Source organism: Schistocerca piceifrons, chromosome 1 (genome assembly GCF_021461385.2).
Source record: "Schistocerca piceifrons isolate TAMUIC-IGC-003096 chromosome 1, iqSchPice1.1, whole genome shotgun sequence".
Classification (NCBI taxonomy): Eukaryota; Metazoa; Arthropoda; class Insecta; order Orthoptera; family Acrididae; genus Schistocerca; species Schistocerca piceifrons.
In genome coordinates, this window is record NC_060138.1 from 534,324,599 (window position 1) to 534,339,570 (window position 14,972).

A 14,972-nucleotide genomic window follows, 5' to 3' on the forward strand; every position below is an offset into this window, starting at 1 on the left:
TGATTGCGGTCCATCGATCTTCTCGAATGAAAGTGTCCTCACGTTCCGACTGGCACGCGGGAAATGGGACAGGTTTGCGCGACCTTGTTACGATGATGACAGACGCGGCGACTCAAGGTGCTTTTATTCACTACCTGGTCTTCGCATCCAACTAACACACTAAAATACCTTGCACTAACCTTCGACCTACAACTAACGTGGAAACGTCACCTTCTAAACATCATACAGAAACTACTTAAACCACTAACCGGCCGAACGTAGGTACTACACCCTTCCACTGTAGTTCACATGTACGAATCCCCGATGCGCCCCATCCTTCGCTATGCAAATGCTGCATAAATATCTGCCCCTGCTAAGATCTACAAGTCTTTCCAGACCCTCGAAAACCATGCTCTCTTCAACCACTTGCCTTTCCCCACAAGGGTCCTCTAGTAACTAATCAAATTCCCACCTGTCCTCACTCACATTGAATGAACCACACCAGTCGGCTCCAACATTCCTATTGTATCCCCTCTCCTTTCCAATACTAGATTTCTGCCGCGGTTCTACCTACACATCCCACCAACCCTTCACCTGTAGTCCCTTACGTCTTCTCCCAAAGAAATGTCAACCTTCTCTTTCTCTCCCAGACCTTGAACTTCGCCCCGACATACACCCAAAACGTACCAACTCTGAATCCATCCTCCGCACCCCCCCCCCCCCCCCCAAGGGCTCCTTCTCCCTTTTCTCCCCCTACAGCACCTCTTTCTTTCACACTTTCCTGACACCGCCACCCTCTTTTCCTCTCCAATCTTTAGATCCCAGTACCTCTCTCCTTGTCCCAAACAGTTACCACTGCTTCGTCATCAACTCCTACCAGTTCTCAGACCTCATCATCACCACTCTACTATCTCCCTCCATACCCACCCTTCTTTTCATCTACAGTCTACCGTCTCAGGGCAGGTCCTTTCCCAGTTTTAGTGAAATTTCATGCTGCTGCGATATAATGATTAGTGTAGCTTCCGCCATGTTCAGTGTTTTTTTAAAAGTTTTCAAGCATTGCCGTCCGCTGTGGCCGTGCGGTTCTGGCGCTGCAGTCCGGAACCGCGAGGCTGCTACGGTCGCAGGTTCGAATCCTGCCTCGGGTATGGGTGTGTGTGATGTCCTTAGGTTAGTTAGGTTTAGGTAGTTCTAAGTTCTAGGGGACTTATGAGCTAAGATGTTGAGTCCCATAGTGCTCAGAGCCATTTGAACCATTTTTTTCAAGCATTAAGTGTCCCTCAAGCGTTCCTCAACAACTTTTCACTGTACTTTCTGTCCACATTTTTCGCACTTGTTTTAAACAATTCATGAAGACATAAATATGTTATTTATATTTCTTCAATTTACGTCACCTTTTCGAGTAATTCTAAATTCATAGTGAATGTGTCTCCTTGTTTCTTTTTATTTTATTTTATTTTATTTTATTTTAGCATCAGCCAGTTCTACTGGCTGAAGAGCGGATTATTTGTACCGCTGCCAGCCCCTCCCCTCGCCCCACCGCCCGCCATAACAACAATAAAGAAAAAAATCGCAGCAGCAGGAACGTTTCGGAAGAACGAAATTTTACTTTTTGTGAGCATACAATACAGTAGGTAGCAAATGTGATTAAATTTGTAGGTGATTTGGAGGCACACAGCGCTCGAGTTCAATACACAGAGCTGCCACTAGCTGTTCTTGTGTGGTAGATGCAGTACGTGATTACTTGCTGCTTTAATTCTAAACCAGAGTTCGTCAGTCGTGGCTGGCGAGTGGTGACCGTCCAGTATGTTAGCAACCCATAGCCAGATGGTTTCAGCAGGCGAGAGATCTGGAGAACGGGGGATGCACCGACCAGGCCAACACTCGGACACCCTCGGTATCGAGTTATGTTAGAGAAGCACGACCAACACGACATCTTGAGCTGTCTTGTTGAAAGACAACGTCACCAAAACCTTGAAGATACGGCACTGCTGCGGGCCTTCACACGCACCAGATGTCAAAATGATCGGCTATGAGAACCAGATTCGATAGCTTTGCGTTCCCATTGACATCTCGTGTCATCACACTAACAAGGAGAGGTCCACAGGAGTGACGTTTCAAAACTATCTTTAGAGTCATGTAGGTTAAGGTCCCAGGTATTACACCACGCAGCCGTTGACCTTGGTGGGTCCTTGTTTCCGAATAATCAACGTACAAGAAATTTTTATTTCGCGTACTGTTCTAGAACCATGAAAGCGATAACAGCACACAGATTGGCATTGTCGTGTTGTGGTTAAGGTACGTTCCTGACGTACAGAAGGTTGGGCATTCGAATTTCGTCATTGCTCAATTAATAGATTTAAGGGTACTTTTTAAAGTTTCAAATCGATCATGTCGTTTTAATCATCGTATTAATTAATTTATATGCCGTAATTTTTTCTTCCAAGCATTCTTTTTTATTTCTAAGCTTTGTATATCTGATTTTACTTATTTTTTTGTAATAATTTTTGTTTAATTTCCTCCGTTTTAGCATTTTTATATTTTCGTTCATGTTATTAAATTCATTTTTGTATTCCTCATGTTGCTTTAATTTTGTTTTATTTGTAGACCGTCTTTCGTCCAAATCTACATCTGCATTATTTTGTTCACAGTGCAACAAGTATTTATGTTTTCAATGTTTGCATGCAGATTAAGTTTTCGTATGACGATTACAACGCAAAACACGCACGTCGTGCAACGCAAAATACATTTTTGACACCATTGCACAAGCAATATAAATACATTATTTCCTCGTTTCTTTTTTAACCGATAGATTGACATTTTAAAACCTTTCATTGTTATGATAGATAAAAATAATTAAAATCGCATGCAGAAATGCACAAATATCCCGTCCTTCTTTTTTCAAGACAAAATAAAACCAAATGAAATAATTAATACCATGATTAAAATGGCATAACAAAGGATTAGAAATTTAAAAAGTACCTTTAAGCCGATTAACTGAATAATAATAACGCTCAAAGTCATTACGATAAAGTTTTGAAAATAAACAATTTTTGAGCAACTGAGAAGATTCGAACCCACAACCTACTGCACGTCATGGACGTACCTTAACCAACTCACTGCTCTCTTTACTATTACCAGTTTATGGCTCTAGAATAGCACACGAAATTAAGAATTTTCGTTTCTTCGATTACTCGTAAACAAGAGCCCACAAGGCTGAGTGACTGCAAAATGTGATAACTGGGACCCTAATAGATACCACCGCATAGATCCCTTCAAAAAGGCGATCCCACCACCGGAAACATCTCCTTGCAAATGCTGCCCCATTTCACGATGACAAATGCTGTCGGGCATCGTTTGCACTCCTCTGATCTTCCATATACGGATACCTCTATAGTAAAGCTATACCCTGAACCAGTAGTCGTTTGAAAAGACGAAGTGGTGCCACTTCTGTGTCGAATGATGTCGAAGGGCGACCACTGCCAGCACTTCAGAGGAACCCTTAACAATGGTTGCCTTGCTGATAGTCTGTGACGCTCCACATGTCGTCGCAATGTCCGTGTGGATACTTTTCTTGCTGCAGACAAGCTCATTTTCTTATTCAAGGTACGTGCTGCAACTGTACGATGCAACACAGTCGAGGAAACTTGGTGTCTGTCCTCTCAGGCGTTACACGCGTGGGGCCATTGGGATTCGGTATGGGGATGAGTATGGCGTTTCTAAACCTCAGTGATTCTGACACGAGCTGCTAGACATACCCCCCATTTAACGCGATTTTCTCACAAACAGTCAAACTTCAAGTGTGATTTCTGAATGAGAAACACGCTGCGCAACCTCTCTGCATGTAGAGAATGGAGATGACGTTTCACTCCTATCTAGTTTGACGGTGCGATGATATGTCAATTATTTGCATATTTCAATATGTTGTACAGTTCATTCCAAATGTACGTTCGTCATATGAGGCCTTCATGGTGCTGCAGCTTTAATGTCGAGTAGTATACTTCCACATTTTGTGCAACTAGCGGCTACTTGTAAGTGTAGGCTTCAGCGGCCGTTGTCACGGTCAGTACAATTCTTCTGGGTATGTGATCGCGTTTTCCAGGCGTAAAATTCTCCGACGTTCGGCCGCTGTTTCAAATGGCCTTACTCAGGGTACTTTTGCTAACCGCTGAATGAGAAAAGTTTTGGTTCTTACATAGTGGCGGAAGATGCTGTTGTCGTAATCTAAAGGGTGTTGAGGAGTGTTAGGTGCCCTTTATTAATATTTGTATTATTTATTTCCATTGATGGAAACAGACGTTCTTGATTGGTGTTTGCTTAATTCCTTGCCCGGGATGCACTCAGTCCTTGTGAGGCAAACTGAGGAGCTACTTGATTGAGAATTAGCGGCTCCGGTCTCGTAAATTGACATACGGCTGGGAGAGCGGTGTGGTGACCATGTCCCTCCATACCCACATCCAGTGACGCCTGTGAGCTGAGGATGACAAGGCGGCCGGTCGGTACCGTCTTCCAAGACCTGTTCAGACGGAGTTTAATTTTTTTTAAAATTCCTTGCCACTGGTGGAAATAGGAAATGGGAATCTGGTGGAAGTTGTGACGTAGGCTGTTTACTTGCTGCCTAGTGCCGGCTGAGGAGTACTCTGTGTACGTGCGGCCTGTTGTAGCAGACATCTTCATGGAAGCATTTAAAGAAGCAGCACTCTAATCTACACCACTGCGCCCACAATGCTGGCACTGGTATGTTGATGAGATCTTCGTTATCTGGCCCCGTGGAGAAGAAGACTACAGTATTTGCACCAACATCTCAGTCAGCGGCACAGCTAAATCCAGTTCACTGTGAAGAGAAGGGGGTACTGCCTTTCCTCGACGTGGAAGTTTGTCGAAAGCCTGAAGGTAAACTTGGCCGTAGAGTACACAGGAAGCATGGACATGTACGTACGTGCCTCCTCCCACCATCACCCTACGCAATCAGGCCCTTCCCACTTTAACCAAGAGGACACACAGGATTAGTGATGAAGAATACCTGAAGGCTAAACTACAAAACCTCAGGTCCGTTTTTGGTGCCAGTGGATATGGGATGAATACGACAAATAGAACTATGACGACAAAGGATGAGGAAACTCGGGAAGTTCAGAAGGGAGCACAAAACATCGCCCTATGGCCAAATGTTCGAGGGATTACTGAACGTATTGGAAAAATTCTCCAATAGCGGGTACCAAGCCTCGAAGCAACAATAGAATAAAAGATGTTCTTGGCTCAACGAAAGATGCTGTTGACAAGCTACACGCTGCTGGAATTTACAAAATTGGGAGCGAGTGTGGATTCGCGTAAGTAGGCGAGACAAAAAAAATTATTCAAATGGCTCTGAGCACAATGGGACGTAACATCTGTGGTCATCAGTCCCCTAGAACTTAGAACTTCTTAAACCTAACTAACCTAAGGATATCACACACATCCATGCCCGAGGCAGGATTCGAACCTGCGACCGTAGCGGTCACGCGGTTCCAGACTGAAGCGCCTAGAACCGCACGGCTACACCGGCCGGTTAGGCGAGACAGAACGACCGATCAACACAAGGACATGTCAACATAAAAGATATATCCGACTGAGACAATGCGCCAAATAAGCAGTGGCAGAACAGCAGAATGAGTGTGCTAAACAGAGAGAATTACTAGAATCCCGACTACTGGCGAAACAGCCTCTTATCTTCAGGAGGAAAATAGGCGATAGGAACAGCCTAACGACCCGCCAACATGAACAGAGAGGACGGGTTCAGACTTCCGGCTGCCAGTAGTAAAGGCGCTACAGATCGGTGCTCACGCTAAGCAACACACACATACACACACACACACGTGCACACACACACACACACACAAACACACACGGCGCGGCCGCAAGTACACAAATAACTGGCCACGCCTCAGCCAGCACCAGGGAGCAAGTAAGCAACTCTTCTTCCTAATTGCCGCCTGTCTCTCAGTCGCCTATTTCCGCCAGTGGCAATCAGTTAAATGAACGCGAATCAAGAAAATATGTTTCCACCAATGAAAAGAAATGATGCAAACTCCAATAAAGGACGTCTAACACCCCTCCTCCTCACCCTCAACTCGCTATCAGATTACGTTACAGCCTAACAGCTTTTATATAAGAACCGAAACATTTCTCATTCAGCGGTAAGAAAAAACACCCTGAAGTAGGTCATTCACAACAGTGACCGAAACACCGGACAACTTTAATCATTGAAAATGCAGTCACATTCCCAGAAGAAGTTTATTGACTGTAACGGCTACTTTTAAGCATCAGTTAGATATGGCTCTCACTTTGACTGATTGTTCGTATTTTCACACTGGCGACTGGGAGGCGTCGTGTGTTCCAAACCGCGTGCAGGCCCTGCGGAAGGCGACCCGGGTGTCTGGCCCCCCGCAGACGGGCAGTTTAATTAGCGCCGTGTCTCCGGTATCTGGCCGCGATAGCACACTCTCAGCGCCCACGCCATTCGACACCTCACAATCACTCCGGCCGCTCGTTCTGACGGCACGGCCTCACGTCCCAAGCCGGAAGGTGTGGCATAACTACACATCCGACATTAAAGACAAAACTGAACATTCCCGGCCACTACAGCCGTCGCTTATAAATTAAACTTTTTTCTTTTCGAGAGTGATATATTTCTTGTGTTAACAACACACATAGAGAATAAGAGTTACCCTGTCACACTTACATGGGATACTACTGACGATACCCTTTTCGCAGATCAACACTTGCCGTCGAGGAAAACGTACTGGGTTCTGTTACATCAGAAGTCACTCACACTTCTGGGAACTTATTCCGTATGCTATCGAGCACCTTGTGAAACGCTTTCCGGAAATACAGAAATATGGATTCTTCCTGTTCCCTTCATCCATGGTCAGGGGTCACTAACATGTAAAAAATTATCAAACAGAGTCTGCATGTTGCAACATACGGATTACATAGGGAATCCACAATGAAAGGAGAACTTAACTTATCCGGAATGTCATCGTATGAACTCGGGAGGTGGGTGACATTCAAAGGATGCATGACAATTTTAAGGCAAAAACGATAATCGGTGACAGTTTTAAGATAAAAGCGACATCGTTGTTGTTGTGGTCTTCAGTCCTGAGACTGGTTTGATGCAGCTCTCCATGCATACAACAAATCTGCATGCCCTCGGCATAAAAGCGACACATTAAGAAAAACGGAAGGGCATATCCAAAACACAAGAGACAGAGAGAGAGAGAGAGACTGAGAAATTGAGAAACTTTCCTGTACAAGACGTCGCATGCCAGTGCACTGTTTCTGGAATCGGGTCAAGCCGTGTTGAGCCATATTTATGCCTTTAACAAAGGAGAGAAACTTAAATAACTATTTTTCCGAATTTCACTGCAAACCTTAACAAACAGTGTGTCAGTAAACCAACCGCCTCCTTAGCCGAGTGCAGTGTCTAACGACTCGGAGGTAGCCGGTTAGAATGCTGGGAGTAGAAGAAAACCGAACCGCAAGTATCTAGTCAGCAAGGGGAGAAGCGCTGGTGACGTGCAGCTTCTCTATTCCAAACTGGCGCCAATATCGTGGGTTCGATTCCAAAATACTTCGCTGCATCTCTTTAAATGAGGCGATGTGACACCGTTCACGATCATCCGTTGGTCGGATTGGGACGTTAACTTCACCTGTTGCCTTCGTGCTATTCGCTTGGAATAGACTATGTGGCACTAGTGGGTTTTTCCCTACCCATTCCATTCATCCATAACACAAACACAACACTACACTACATTGTACAGGCATTCATCACTACACAACACAGATTCACACTTGAGACTTCAGCTGGAGGGTGAAGACTGCAGAAAACCACCTCCGTTAGGACCTTACCCAAGACGGCTTTGTAGGTTTCCCCAGTTTAGCCTCAAAACATATATCCAGAGTACCGGAATTGCTTTTATGAAAAGGTGAAACAGCGTTCCCAACTCTGTAGCTTGGGAACGGGCACCCACTGCCGTACTGTCCATCTTGATCATCCCTAATGTGGTTTGACATATCAATACCACGCCACAGCCGTCACAGTTGACAACAGAATTGCAAGTTTCCATTTGACGCCGACAGCTGTCATATGGGATCTGGCAGACCGATGGTGCACACCTCCAGCATTCCACCCCGAAAGCGTCACAGTTGGCAACAGAATTGCAGTTTCCATTTGACACCAACAGCTGTTATGTGGAAACTGGCAGACTGATGGTGTGCACCCACTGAACAACACCTCCAGCATACCACCCCACAGGCGTCACAGTTGGCAACACGTTTGCAAGTTTCCATATGACACCGATAGCCGTTACATGGGATCCGGCAGACCAATGGTGCCTGCTCACTGAGCCACACCTCCAGTGGCTCCATACCAAGAGCACCCTCTACCGCTGCAACTTTGGGTGGCTGGTGGCAGCAATTCCTCCCGCTTGTGATTGGATCCTCCTCGCTACAACACCATCGTTTGTGCTGACTTCATGGAGCCCCATCCTCGTGATATCCGGACTCCATTTCTTGCTGCATTATTTGTAATGAGTCTTCGTATGCTTGGAGAAATACAGGTTAAATAAATTTTCAGTTTTCTATGTTAACTTGTTCGCTGATCACTTCTGCTCTTGTTCAGTTTTCCTAAAAACGACAGCTGCCACACCACTATAGTCCAGGTCTCCTTACCAGTTCATCTCCTACTACAGGCGAGACTCAACATTGTCTACTCGACCACAGGAGAGTATATCAAGTATAATGACTAAAGACTTGGGGTAGTACAACTCCACTTAAATAAGAGTCAACCACAGACTTTCAAATGGCATCGAGGTTAGTGGTCAGGACACGATCGTAATTGCAAGTCTCCATTGTAATTCCGGATGATTTGATCTTACCACTAGCGAGCAACAAGATAATTAGCTGTTTCTCCAAACAACTGGATACTTTCACGAACCTGTACCTGCAGCACTTAGTTGCCTGCCTACGGTAGGAGCATGCAGTCTGGAGGCTGGCCTGTACCAGCCATGGAAATGCGTCTTGATGGTAGAAAAACTCGGTTGTCAGTGACGCAGATCTCTTACTGTTGGGGTAATTTAAAACCTCGTGTTTCGAAGAAATCGCCCGACTGATTTTATAGCCAACATTAATGTGCTCTCTTGCATAATTTTGGGAACACTGCTCGGTTACGCTAAGTTTGTAGACACTGCCCATGAACCGCTTCTCTGGCGCCAATGTATTGTGTTCATGTGCGAAGGACCATCCAAATTTAGCCCAAACGGCTCCCATACAATGGAGAAAGCCACCTTGGAGAGACTTATTAACTTCTGAATGACGACTGTAATTGTGACCAGCAAAATTTATGGGCAGTAACTCGATACTATTACTATCTGTTCGATATATCTAGTACGCCAATTCAACACAAATAAAATCACCAATCAAATTAAATCAAAAATTAATTCATAAAGGAATATTATTGCTAGCCTCAAAGGCTTGTTAATCTCAACCTAACTCTGGTGTCGTAATAATAATATTTTTCTAACCCTGGAGACAGTGGCATCCCTTCTGATCACTGAACCACTATTTCGACGAGATTTTGCATCCTACTAAAAAGTGTATTGCTTCATATTTCGAAAATAATAAGTTGCTCTGTATCTCAGTAGATAAAAGGAACTCGACAGCTACAAAATTAGCAAATTACTTGCTCTTTACGTCATATTTATTTGAGAAAACATCTTTCCGATACCTAGCCTCGTTATGAAACATGCATGATGTTGGAGTTATATGGCTTAGCCTGTGTGTATGACGGTAACCCATGGTGTCAACAACCATTTTACTTTAACACTTTAATAAATACAAGAAACATATTTCGTTAATAAAAAGCGTGCCACTTGCAGAGATGGAGCTTAGATTATTTCTGTATAGTGCCCGTTTCGCTATCGAAGCTTTTTTCAAATCTGAACCTTAGAATTCTCGTGTCGTATTCGGCTGTCACCGCCCATTGACCCTGACGCCACCTCCAGAAAATTTCGAGCCCTCGTACATTTTGAGCTTCGTGAAAAGATGAAAAGCTCTAGAAACAAGTTACGGTCTGTAGGGTGGGAAGCCAAAAATTTGCTATCGAAATTGATCCAGCAAACTTGTGGTGGTAGCAACATCGTGAGGGCGGCATTATAGTGAAGAAATATAGTGCCAATAGAAACCGTTCCATTCTTACGATCTTGGATTTCTCGCCGCAGTTTTCTTTGAGTGTCATGACATCGACAGGCCTTCATCGTAATATCTTTTGTCATGAAATTCACGAAACGAAGACTACTACCATTACAAAATATCTTTACCGTAAGTTTTCATCTAGTGAGAGTTCGTTTGAATTTTCACCTTTTTGTGGGTGATGGGTGACGCTACTAGAGTGATTGGTGCTTGGTCTCTGTGGTGAAGTCAGAGACGCATGTCTCATCCCCAGAAACAGTTACATCCATAAATCCACGGTATCTTCGCCATGCCGTGTTAAAAATGTCAATCCTGCCACCATTGTGTCCGTTTGGTGTTGGTAACTCAGTTGCCGAGAAAAATCATCGTGATCAAGTTTTGCTAACGCCAAGATGTTCGGACAATTCCGCGAAGCAAACAGTGACAAATATTTTGGAAAAGAAGTGAGTAACTCGTCTAGGATTAAGCGTCTGTGTTGCACGATTCTTCGTCACTTTATTCTTCACCTGTGATGTGTGGACGACGTCTGATTCGAGTTTCGTCATTCATATTTATCTCTCTGTTGCTGAACATCTTCAACACTTGCTCAGATTTCTTTCGCCCACTGCTGTATTATCAGACACTTCAGATGCCAGTAAATTTCTGGAGTTTTGATGTTCCGAACATTCAGAAACCGAATAACACCCCTAACCAAACAGTCAGTTGTGTGTTACAGTCTGTTTTAAACAGTCACGAGATATCGAGGAAACCATTTTTACCTTGGATAGAAGCCGGATATCTATCTTCACAATGGCGATGCGTAAGGGTTGTAACTTCCACGATTACAGTCATAGGTGAATTTACACGTAGCCGTTCTATCAGTGCACATTTATCACGTTCCGGACACCCACTGAGATTCCTCCTGAAGAAAGTATCGATAAAATTTACTGTGCCATTGGAAAAAGACAGTCACGTTAACCTGGGACAGATTATTGAAGTAGTAGGCATCTCACACGGACGTCCGCAATATCGCAAAGGAAGTTTTCCATTCAGGAGACAAGTATGACACAGTTATTCTTGTAGCAGTTCTTGTGCATAGTTTGATGCGTCTAGTTCTCACTCAATTTCCTTAAGCTACGCGGTTGCAACTGATGGGGTAGAAAGTTAGTTGCTGCCGGCTTCTAAATGTTGATATGCGTAAGGAGTTACAGTACTTAATGAAAAACAGATAGAGTTTTGATTGTTTCAAGTAACGCATTAATTATATTATGCAGAATTTTGAACTCAAGTTAGACAAAGTAGTGTGTCCTCGGTCACCATCTTGCTGACTTGAGGAACAGGTTCCGCCGAGCTACCGCATTGTCCCGTTTGCGACCATGTACCCGCGTATTCGTCAATTCTACATACGACAGCGTACAAGAAAATGCTTTCAGACCTGTGCTGGTACCCTCGTTCTAGTGATCAGGCAGATAACGAAACAGGAAGGCATTACTACGCGTAAAATGCAATAGTATGAACAATGATGGCGTATTTTAGTTTACGTATATCAGTGACTTTAGCAGTTAGCGGGTATCCTATGTCTTATAGACTGGGGCTAAGACTACTTTATTATATAGGAGACGAGACAGAGAACGTATTATGCAATGTTACTTTACTTCTTGGTCAGGAAAGAAGAACTCGTATAACTGGAACTGCAAACGCCATACATTTTGTTTACAACCATTAAAACTGAAGTTCGGAAAAAGGAAGTGTGGTTAGGGTTTAATGTGTCGTCGGTGACGAGGTCATTAGAGACGAAGCAAGCGCTCATATAGGGCAAGGAGGGGCGGAAATCAGTCCAAAGGGTACCGTTATGGCATTGTAATCGATATATAGGAATTACAGAAAACCCAAATCAGGACGGTTGCGCAATGGTTTAAATCACGCTCTTCCATCAGGCGTGTGTAGTGTTTTAATCTTTGCGCCAACTCACTGAAGTTAGTGATTCCGAGTTTATGTCTGTTATTAGTCTTATCCAGTCCTGCCATGAGAATTCACCCGTCGTATTTATCGGTACAAATAACTGTTAGTGATACAACTGAAATGGGAGAAACACAGACAGGGGGGACCTCAGCCTCGCCCAACCGATTCGGCTCATATTTGACAGGTCGCTTGTGTACAACCTAAAATGAAAGACTGCAAGGTATTTTAGCTCAATCTCCCACCGTTTGTGAGAAAATCGCCCCTAACGTCCATGACCCGCAATCGACTCAGAATTGAAGGGAGCAATAGATAATTCAAAACTGAGTATTATTCAGCATCGCCCATACGGCCCACAACGCATATTTTCGTAGAAATTGAGGAAAGAAACTTTTTTGACTGTCGCTTATGTAACCAATGGGTAAGCGCTGTGTGACGAAAGCTCCGCTGACTTTGCGATATAAGCATCTGGTTGGGAAGTAGAGAACTTCTGTTAGATATACGGATTCATTGATTCTTTTTTCCGTTTTTTGCGAAACTGGTAGGAATAGGAGGGTTAATAAGGAAAGCAAATCAGCAAGGAATAATAAGAAGAAAGCCGAGCGGTCTAAGGCGCTGCAGCCATGGACTGTGTGGCTGAATCCGACGGAGGTTCGAGTCCTCCATCGGGCACGGGTGTGTGTGTTTGTCCTTAGGATAATTTCGGTTAAGTAGTGTGTAAGCTTCGGGGCTGATGACCTTAGCAGTTAAGTTCCATAAGATTTCACACACATTTGAACATTTTTTGAATAAGGAGAAAGTCAAATCAATTTCTCAAACGACTTGGATTAGTAAAGAATTAAAAATTTAATCCTAGTCGCCTTAGAATGGCTCATACGCCCACTCTGTTACAAGTTCTCAATTTCCTTGGAATATCTAGATGGATAAAATGAAACTATATGATTCCATAGATCTTTTTAAGTCTCGAACGTATATGATGTATATTTAGAGAGTGAAGGGATGAACGAAAACTTGTAGAAAGGGCAGAATTCGAACCGGGGTCTCCGAGTGTAGAGGGAATACCAAGTGGGCTGAGACGCGAATAGTAATTCGCATTGAGGAGGAATGCGTGCTAGGGTAGTCCATGCAGTTGTACAAAGCCATTGTACCAGGGTGGCGTAGTGGTTACCGCACCTGCCTGGTGATCAGGAGACACGGGTTTGAATCCCGGCCTTGTAACAAATTTTCATTCGTCGCTTCAGTCCGCATATATAAATCTAGTGGGTGGTACTTGTCATATAAACAATCTAATGAAATAGAAAAATAGTTGCTGAAAGTTGATAGTAAATTATGCTGCGAATCATTATTGCACCCACGCGGTTGTGCAGTTTCCGCTGGGTTTCCTAAAACACATTTCACTTTTTAAGCCTCGAAATATTTTTTTTAAAGTAACACCACATTGTTGGCACACAAGTGTGCAGTTTAGCGGTATTACTTCTACCGTTCAAGTCGGTTGACCCTCGTCACCTATAAGCATGCTATCATACATGACGACTTTAGTTTGTCCTCCCCAGTAATGCAATATCAGAAAAAATCTTACCATCTACTAATAGTTTGAAAATGTTCTCAAGATGTGTTTCATAAACACAGTTTGTCAATTTACTGGATTTGGAACAAGTATCGTAAACTTCTTCTAACGAGTGGGTTAAACGATTGACTTCTTCTATACCCCGGGGCCAAATTCATTATTCGCTCCTTCTAAATACCGGAAACTTAAAGCAACAATTTTCTAAACGCTGTGACGGAATACTGCACCATGTGCGAAAGCATGATTTTATACATACAGCAACTGCGATAATGATTTATTTCCTTATACGATATCGCGCGCCGAATGCTTCTCTTCGCAGCACTCTTCCTCGGAATTGTTTTGTACAATCAGGCTTAAAATTCCTATTCTTAACTTATTCAATTCATTTGAGTAACGTATTGTCTGCCTTGTTATTATTTCTTATTACTTAGGTTACTAACCCTCCTATTCCTAACAGTTTCGAAACGGATAAAATACGAATGAAAAAAAGAATATATATGGGGGAACCGAACACAGCTTACCTGCTCCCCAGCTACATGTCTTGTACGCTACGCCGCAGGGGCTTTTTCGTTGTACAACGTTTAACTCATAGGTAGATAAACGGCAATTAAAAAAAGTTACTTTCCTCGAATTCTAGGAAAATATGCCTTTGCGGATCCCAGATATCATGATCAATGATGTATCGATCTCGTCGATTTGGGTCCGTTGCGCGTCACGAACTTTAGGTGATGAGTGGTTTTCTCAAAAGTGGTATGTGTGTGGTCGTGAGGGGGGGGGGGGGAGGAGGGGGGAGTGTTGAGCCATAATATCTTAGTATTTAATTTCATGTTGTGCACAAACGATCTGGCAAATTGATATGAGCCAAATCGGTTGGCCTTCAGTGAGGTCTTCCCGTTGTAAAAATCTTTCAGTCTATAAATTACAAATGTGTTATGTATGAACTGTCTTAAGTGTGAGTTATGAACCAGCTCCACATATCGATCCTGAAGGTCCATTCAGTACCGACCGACCGCCGTGTCATCCGCTGCCATTGGCATCATCCGGATGAGGCAAAGGGGAGTACTGGGGTCGACACAACACTTGCCCGGCTGTTGTCTGCCTCCCAGAGCTTGGAGCTGCTACTCCTCAATCCCGCACTCATCAGTCCGCATCACGACGCTGAGTGCACTCCGTTCCAGTCCTCTCAAGGACATATACCTGGAAGTTGCGGGAACTGAACCCGTGTCCTCCAGACACCAGTCAGATCCGCGCAGAGCCAGTCATG

General features: G+C 43.9%; 1 protein-coding gene across 2 annotated transcripts in view; it reads left to right on the top strand.

The window, feature by feature from the left end:
- The window catches only part of LOC124798975 (cGMP-dependent protein kinase, isozyme 1), a 586,392-nt gene that overhangs the window by 390,913 nt on the left and 180,507 nt on the right, over window positions 1-14,972 (top strand). The window lies entirely within an intron of this gene.